This window comes from Lotus japonicus, chromosome 5 (genome assembly GCF_012489685.1).
Source record: "Lotus japonicus ecotype B-129 chromosome 5, LjGifu_v1.2".
Taxonomy (NCBI): Eukaryota; Viridiplantae; Streptophyta; class Magnoliopsida; order Fabales; family Fabaceae; genus Lotus; species Lotus japonicus.
Window position 1 is genome coordinate 63,865,499 of NC_080045.1, and position 8,024 is coordinate 63,873,522.

The 8,024-nt window shown below is 38.0% G+C and overlaps 1 long non-coding RNA gene across 3 annotated transcripts; it reads right to left on the reverse strand.

Moving 5' to 3' along the window:
• Window positions 1–705: 705 nt before the first annotated feature.
• Window positions 706–3,593, reverse strand: LOC130718816 (uncharacterized). 3 transcript variants are annotated; one of them, XR_009012803.1, is made up of 5 exons: window positions 3,237–3,593; window positions 2,924–2,960; window positions 2,002–2,756; window positions 1,739–1,837; window positions 706–1,572 (listed from the first exon to the last, which is right to left on the reverse strand). It is a non-coding gene; the product is annotated as an uncharacterized LOC130718816 (long non-coding RNA). The 3 variants fall into 3 exon arrangements; XR_009012802.1 differs by having other exon boundaries at window positions 706–1,585; XR_009012801.1 differs by having other exon boundaries at window positions 706–1,837.
• Between the last annotated feature and the right edge of the window lie 4,431 nt (window positions 3,594–8,024).

Below are 8,024 nucleotides of genomic sequence, written 5' to 3' on the forward strand. Positions count from 1 at the left end.
TACAACTTGAGATATCATTCGATGGAAAAAATATAGAGGGTTGTTAGATGAGTATGATTCAACATAAATTTTTAAAAGTAGTATATATTCTTATAAATTTTAATAGCATATAACAATAATAAGTTCATCCTTTAAATATTTATACCTTTAAATATTCATACCATATACATTATCCAAGCAACTAATATTTTGAATGATTTGAAGTGTATTTTTTAATTAACTTTCTTCTTGGAATAGAACTAGCGATTTGCGCAGAAATTGATTTACAGGCAGGACTGTCTGAATGCCTAGGAATTTGTGAAGATGGTCGCAAATGCTTCCTACAATGTGTCGCTCGTGGCCACTATCAAGGTGGAGGTTGTTATGGTGCCATAATTACTCCGGATCCGCAATGTTGCTGCCGTAAATAAGGAGATATTTATACCCTCTGAATTTTATGTAATTGCAGCATAGACCCCTATAATAGGTGGTCAACATATTTAGTAGTTAAAGCTTCTTGATAAAATAAATTAGCAATTTAAGTATTTAACTAAAAGCCAAAAGCTAGTTGATTTCATTATCACACGATTAACATAAAAATGTAAAATAACCGGAAAAAAAAATCATTATATATTTGTTTAAACAACACATTATTGCTTTATTTATAATATGGTAATTATATTGTTATGTGAGAACATAAGAATAAATCACAACTGTTAGATCTAATCATGAATGATCCTGATTAAAATAAACTAGATGTATACTCGCGCTTTGCGCGGGTGTAGAATGGCTCCAACAACACATGATGATTTGGAATTATGAGAGACTACATGAATTGGATCCATTGAAAAGTAATACATCGCGACACCATTGTGGCATCCCCAATTGCTACCAGCTGAGATTTTCATCTTATGAATAATTTGAATTTTTTTTATAAATTGTTCTAAAAAGAACTAAAACATGCGGGAATGACACATTAAACCCCATCATATCATCATTTCCTTCAATGTCACTAACATCATCAAATGCTTTATCTTTTCTATCTTGGTGAGTTACCATCGCATCCTTAGATTCTTCTTCGCTATCATTTTTGTCCTCAGATAATTGGCATTATTTCAACTTTATCTATCTCCTCGTCAATAATATGTTCAAAAGAAACCACACACAATATCTAATCACTTCTACACAAAATTAAGAAAGCTACCAATGTGTAAAGGATGTCTATGAAACTTTACCTCAAAAAAAGGATGTGTATGAAACTTGACACACTACAAAAATATAAGCATTTTGCGGCAGTTCTGGGAGCAATTTGCGGCAGTTATATGTATGCTGAGGCGTTTGCTGGAGTGCCGCAGTTATGAGCGTCGGGGCGTTCTGCGGCGGTTGAAAACGTTGCAGATTGCATACTCCATTTCGCCTCTGTTTTGCGGCAGTTTTAACCGCCGCTAGATGCTTTTTTTTTCATGATCCCCCTATTGAGAATGAATACACAAAAGTTCATTACTTTCATATAATTTAACAGAGCACAGTGTACCTTCTGTTGTCTCTCCATTTCCATTTCTGTAGTTCTAACAAGCTCATTTTTTCTGCCACCTGTACAATTTAACTAATCGAATTTTGTTCAATTTCCACAATTTTGTAAATCCCCAAATGAAAGATAGAACAGCTGGAGCTTAATTGAATTCAGCAACTGCACTTTATGATGTGTAAAAACATAGAGGAAAAAGAGAAACCAAAGGAAGATAGATGAAAGTGGCACCTGATGATCAAACTCATCACAATCGATTCCCCGCAAATCACTATGAAGCTTCAGGTCAATAGGTCTTGTGCTTTCTTTAACTGGAGGTTTCACCAAGCACTGTTAACAGTGTCACCAAAAGAACACTATTAAGCCAAGTAAACAAATACAATTAGCAAGTGCAAGCATGAGACCAAATTTGGGTGTTGCACTGCATCAGAGTCATATATACATCTCAAAGGCTCAAACCAAGACTAAGGACTTGCATAAGAAAATGTCCTCACCTCAGGTTCATCTTTTGTCCATGGAAGACCCTGTACAGTAGGTGTTGGTGATTTTAGAATCATCAATGTATTTTAGTAGTAATGTGATCTACTATAGGCTGATGCAATTACGAGTTAGGCTCGGAATCGAGTCAAGTTAGTGCGGAGTGCACGCTCGGTGAGCTAACGCATAATTGACCGCGAATACGAACCGGGGTCCAAGGGGCGGAGCCTTCTATATAAGGTTGCTTGCAGCCTAAGGAAATAGTACACAGAAAACAAAACCAGAATCGCTCTCTATTTTCTGATCTGTTCTCTATTGCCAGAAGCAGATTGATCTTCAAAATTATCCCAACAAGGATTTCGTGAACCCAGGCAAGAATAGGGTCGAAATACTTTGTTCGGAAAGTGTGCAAACACGATTTTCGAAGTTATCCAGGATTATCATACCCAAATTTCTAACAGTAGGTACCATTTTCCCCTCTTCTTCTGTCAACATCTCATGCACTTTCTTCATGAGTTCTTCCTTTTTCATCTTTCCCCTTTGCCTCTCTTCTTCTGTCAGCATCTCATGCACTTTCTTCATGAATTCTTCCTTTTTCATCTTTCCCCTTTGCCAAAATAAATCAAATATTACTATATAAAAAAGTCCATCTAGTGTTGGGAACAGAAGCATAAGCACTAAAATAGCACACACAAGATTTGGTGTGGTGTTACAGTGAAGCAAAACGAAATTGCCATCCTAACTCCTTCTGAGTGAGTAATCCCGAAGCAATCTTCCATGAGGTGAATGAAAATAAAACAGAGAATGAGATGAAATCAGATGCAAACCTCTCTTCTTCTAAGTGATTGTAAGAAATTTAGGCAGAGTAACAATGAGAATATTATACTAGAAAAGTAATTAAGATAATCTCAAATTGATTGTAGGTATAAAAATTCTTACATTTGAAAGTGGAAGAGATTCCAGCAACTGATATGTGCTGCAATGAAACAAAGTTCAAGATCAGATAAGCACCTCTCTGGTCAGTAAAGCAAGATGACACTTGTAGTCCTGAACTACTTGCACACACACACACAATAAAAATAAGGGCTTACTTGCACAAGGCGAATTGCTAAAACCACTAAGTGACATCAAAATTTAAACTCAACAGAGATGGAAAGAAAAATTGACATACACCACCTAAAATTCTCAGTCCCAATCTTATATAGGAAGAAGAAAAAGGTATGGCTAAAAATTCTTTTACGTGAAGCTTCACCTCAAAAGCTGCAGGTACCAATTTGTTGTCACCGTCAGCTCAATAGTTCAAAACCTGATAAGCCTTAATTCTTGTACAATTCAGCTACGTTACCTTACCAAAACACCTCTATATACTTGTTACTCCAATTTCACTTCTTGTAATACTTATACGATGAAGAGGTGGATAGATGGGTGAGACTATAGCAATAGAAAAGATATCAAACCTCTCATTCACATCCAATTTAACTAAAGTAACAGTGGCATATTTTGTCTGAAAGTAAGGCTGCTAAACTAATACCACAAAGTGCAATCATGAGAAATAATGTATGCAATCAATCAAGGAATGCAAAATCTTGCAGTGAACTCACTCGTTGGGGAAAAACAAAATCATATAGGGAAGTAGGTAGGTCTCACCTTAGCAAAAATAATGATGAATAAAATTAGTCCAATTCCAAATTAGAAGGAATCATGACTGTATTTAGTTAAAATTTGTCAAATGCAATAAACACATTTCACTTTGACTGTTGCATATTTACTTAATAACCTGAAATAGTTTAAGGAACTATAGAAGTAAATACTACTCAGTACTCACAGATATACTTTCTCTAACAAAGTAACACAAAACAGAGAATCCAATTGGTAACATTAAAATGGTAATAGATACCAAGCAAAAAGGAAGGAAAGAAAACTACATTAACCAATAAAATGATGCACCAGGGAACACATACCATTGGATCTAGCAAAAAAAGTTCAGTCATTTTCATTTCCCATTTACGAAAGCAATAAAATAAATTATCTTACGAAAGCCTGGCCTATCTCATATGTTGTTTAGCATATAAATCTATTTTCTCAACAGTGGATACAAACTCTAGGCACCGGATAAAGTTGAATATAGTATGCAAACACAAAGTGATGCACTCTAGCTTACTATCAAACATCACACTTTAGTCTTACTCTTAACAATAGAGGCATTGCCAATTGAGCTACAAGATAATTGGAATCTGTTTTTTTCCTGACTTCAAAATAAATCCACCATGCAACCGGGACAATGCCTATAGATAATAAATTCTAAAATTGTCAATCATGAAAAATTAGATTGAGTCCAACAAAGCAATAGCATCCCATAACAGCTAAGTCTATTGCACAGAATCTATAAACTCAAAAACTGAAAGGTGCTTATATCTCCCATAAAATGCATACAGCAAATAATCAACTCCACTCTCAAACTGGTTTAAACAGTTTAAGTGAATTTAACATTAATAACACGATTCAATAATCACATGACACAAATCTTGAAAACCAATTAATTTACTTTTTTTAAAAATAAAAAATTAACATTGAAGCTCCGGCGTTGACCCAGAGCTCCGGAGGGACCAAAACCAAACCTTTTGACAAAGGTTAGGGACTAAAGCCCACCTTTACTCCTGCGAGGGACCAATGCCAAACATATGGTAAAGGTTAGGGACCAAAAACTTATTTAAGCCTAAAAAATATCCTCCAGTTACAGACCCTCTTTACAACTACAAAAGGCCATTGTGTTTCAAACTCAAAATTTCACTGTCATTCAATTAAATTATCAATGTCTGAAATGAACATGAAATTTCTTCTATAATTCAAACCCTCATTTCTTGTGCTACTTCTGATCATCTCGACTATTTGGGCGCCTAACGCCAGACCTAGATAAAGGAGAATCAACGGTGAGATTTGAACTTTATGAGAATGAGGAGTCCGACGCGTGGACGTTTGATGTTGCGACGCGAGGACTACATGTTGAAGCACTGCTAGGCGACGCAAAGATGGAGATCTATGGATTCTCGTACCGCATTAAATTAATTTTGGATTTTATTCAACGTTCTGTGAAAACAATGAAATGCAGTTGGAAACTCTGTGCAATATCTTAATTTCTTTCTTTTATGCATCCGGGCTGAAGGTTAACTACCAAAAATCAGAATTAATTGGGTGTAACGTTCCAGAAGGAGAGGTTCTGAGACTCGCGAACATGTTTGGATGGAGTGTGGGATCCCTACCTATCTCCTACCTGGGTGCCCCCCTCGGAGGGAATCCTAGAAGACTGATTTTCTGGAAACCCATGATCGATAACTTGAGGTGCAAGGCTAGGTCCTATAACTCCAAATTTATCTCCCTCAGTGGCAGATTGGTGCTGGCCAAGTCTGTCCTATGCTCAATTCCTCTGTTCCTAATGGTGGTATTCAAAGCCCCAAAAGGGGTGGTTGAAGAAGTGGAGAAGATAATTAGAGCCTTCCTTTGGGGCCAGGACCAAGGGAGAAAGAAGGTTAACTGGATTGGGTGGGAACAAATTTTCCTTAATAAAGAAGCAGGTGGCCTCGGGCTTGGGTTCATCGAATGGAAAAATAGGGCCCTCCTCCTGAAATGGGCGTGGAGATATGGTAGAGAAGTGGACAATTTGTGGAGGCTTTTCATCGTGGAAAGGTATAACTATGATCCTAACTCACTCTTGCTGCATAAGGAACCTATTAGCTCCTCATCTTGGTCCCGAGTCATGCAAGATGTGATGAGGGTGCTCCTTGATGATCACCTACTAGCTGTTGGCTTCAAAGAAAGCTTGATGATATCAGTGGGTGACGGGAAGCGTGTGAACTTTTGGAGTGACCCCTGGGTTTCTGATGTGGACCTCTGCAATCTATTCCCTCGGATTTATGCCATGAGTAATAACAAAACGGCAAAAGTTGCTGATGTGGGTGTGTTTTCTGGTGGTAAGTGGATCTGGTCTTTATCCTTCCGCAGGCCTTTTTTCGCGTGGGAGGAAGAAATCTATGCCCAATTTCGAGCCAAGATCAATGGCATCACTCCTGCTACCATAGTTCAGGATCTTACTATATGGTGCTTGAATCAAAATGGTCTCTTTTCTATGAAAGAACTCTGTTACTGGTTTGAGGGACAAGTGTTCCATCACCGTAACTGGCAGGTCCCCAAAGCTATTGCTAAACTAATCCCCCCAAAAGTTTCTCTATTTTTTAGCAGGCCTTAAGGAATAAGATCGCAACAAAGGAGAATCTATTGGCGAGAGGGGTTGATCTTAATGGCTCGTCGCAGTGCCTTTTCTGCAACGAGATGAGCGAATCGACTGCCCATCTATTTCTTCATTGCAAATTCATTTGGACTCTTTGGTGTGGAATTCTGAGTCGTGAAGGCTTCTCCTGGGTTATGCCCTCTTCGCTGATCAATCTTTCTCTTGAATGGGACTCTCTACCCATGGCTTCTGATAAATTATTATGGAGCTTAATCCCGTATGCGCTTTCATGGTCTACCTGGATTGAAAGAAACAATGTTTGCTTTAACCAGAAATGCTTCAACAACATTGAGGTATGGGATATGCATATCTTGCGTATTGGTTGGTGGTCTCATGTTTTGCTCAAGCAAAATGCGGTTGGACTGGATCAACTATCTAGGAACTTTGAATTAATAAAGTTTGCTCTTATCCCACCGAAAATCAGATTCGCGTCTTGGTCCCCTCCTGAGGCGGGATTAATCAAGGCCAACGTTGATGGGGCTGCTAGAGGTTCTCCAGGTCGCTGTGGAATAGGTGGAATCCTGAGGAACAGTAAAAATGAAATTCTGGGTTTTTTCTCCAGGAACAAAGGAGTGGGTTTTGCATTTGAAGCAGAAGTCTGGGCCATCCATGAGGCTCTTCTTGTCTGTGCTAACAGGCATATCAGGAATTTAGTCATTGAAAGCGACTCTTCACTAGCAGTAGGCTGGGTTAATAACCGAAGTAATAGACCATGGAAATTGGTTAACATCCTGAATCAAATTGATTTGTGGATTGTGGAGGTAAACTGCCTAAAAGTGAAGCATATCTTCAGGGAAGCGAATGGTGAAGCCGATAAATTAGCTAAGAGGGGAGCTGAGTTTGATAAGGATCTATTCTACTTTAATGAATCTTTGTAATATCCTGTCCTGTTTGTCTCATATGAGGGGGTCTTTGTCCTCATTAATTTTCTTTCCATTCAAATAAATTGCTTTGTTCTCAAAAAAAAAACTTTGGATATATTTTTGCACGCGTCATTATTATTTAATTTTGAGTTTTCATATACATTATATAATTATTGGGTATTATTTAAATATTGCGATATGGATAAGAGTTTGAAAATCTTAAAAATTAAATTGGAAATGTTTTATGCGAGAGATTAAAGATAAACTCATTTGAATTCAAGTAAGACTCTTGAGATGTTCTGTCTAAGGAAAGGGGCTTTTAATCAAGCATTGTGTTGGGCCGGTTTTCCTGGGAACATCTCAGATTATTGCTTGGGTGATGATGGGTCAGTTTTTCGAATTTAAACATCATCTTTTGAAAAAAAACTCCGACCTAGTCCCTAGACATTGGTGGGTTACTAATGTGATCCCTAATTTAGATATTAGGGCGTTACAAAGTCACATGATAATTTTTATTTTGGTACATCGGAAAATTAAAAGAAGCACAAAACAACTACAAAGCTAAAAGGTCCCTAGCCAAGGTAGGGAGTAGCTGGGGAGGAGGATCCTCCAACCTAGTAATCGAGCACTGACGATCCGCACCCAAAGCCGCTAGGCAATCAGCTGCATCATTGGTGGTCCGAGGAATGCAGTCTAGTTGGACAGACCAATTACGCTGGAGCAATTGCTTGACTTCCCATAGAATACTGGCATCCTCATGGAAGTGTAATCTATCATCCCGCAAAGCGTCGATGATTGCAGAACAATCAATCTCACAAACCACTTCTTGCACCTGTATGCCCCAAGCAATATGCAGACCATATTTCAAGGCCAAAACCTCCGTTGTAAACGT